Genomic DNA, 982 nt, shown 5'->3' on the forward strand with positions numbered 1-982 from the left:
AATACTGTATATCTCTACATTACCAAGAATTATCATCCAGAATGAAGCAGAGCGTGGCTTCCGTCTTCGAATGTTCCGGAAGCAATTCTCTTCCAAAGTCGTGTTTTGTCTTCCATTGACAGACTAAAACATGAAAAGGCCCCGTTTTAGAACCAGGCGAAGACTGAAAGGCAACGATTTCATAAGATGTTTGGTATAATTATAAATATTTTTGTTTGTCCGAGTACATTTTCTTCCTGTGGTTCTAAAATTCTTTAACTTTTAAAAGGGCAGTTTGCCAGCTTGAGTGTGCAGGGTCATTTGGTCACCTTTTACTGAACCCTACACGATCAGTCAACAAAGAATTTCTTCTCCAAAACAATACTGAACTTCACACACGGATACCTGCGGCCGCCGAACGATTTTGGCGATGACTGCCACAGTGTCTCATGGAAAATTTGGTAGAAGAAAAAAAAAAACGTATTTTCCCATTTATATCTGGTTTTCTTTTTTCTTTTCTTTATTTACTTCGATTGATGCACTTTTCCCATACAAGAATACAATGACATCTCTCACTCCCTTGACTCTCTTCCACTTCTTTCATAATATGAATCACACAAACTGCACACATAATGTTCTTACGTAAACAACTCCCTCGTAAAATAAGAAACAAACTAAGGTAAAATACAGTTTCCTTTGACCTTGCTCTCAGGGTTTTTTCCATTCATGATCAGACAGCGACGTGACGCGAGTGAGAAAACAACCACTGCAGTGCATAGCCTCCAATCACACAGCGTAGAAATTCTCTGAAATTGCGCTTAACAAGTACCGAATAATTCATTGTACTTATTTCAAGAGAGCATCAGAGGCGTCATTTTGTTTTACGTTATCAGGCACTGGTCACGTGATGCAATGAATTCAGCAATCTTTAGATGACACAAAAGATGACACTGTATTCATTAGAAAGTAATCATGTAATATGACAAAGATATTTTCATTCAAT

Source organism: Penaeus monodon, chromosome 21 (genome assembly GCF_015228065.2).
Source record: "Penaeus monodon isolate SGIC_2016 chromosome 21, NSTDA_Pmon_1, whole genome shotgun sequence".
Lineage (NCBI taxonomy): Eukaryota > Metazoa > Arthropoda > Malacostraca > Decapoda > Penaeidae > Penaeus > Penaeus monodon.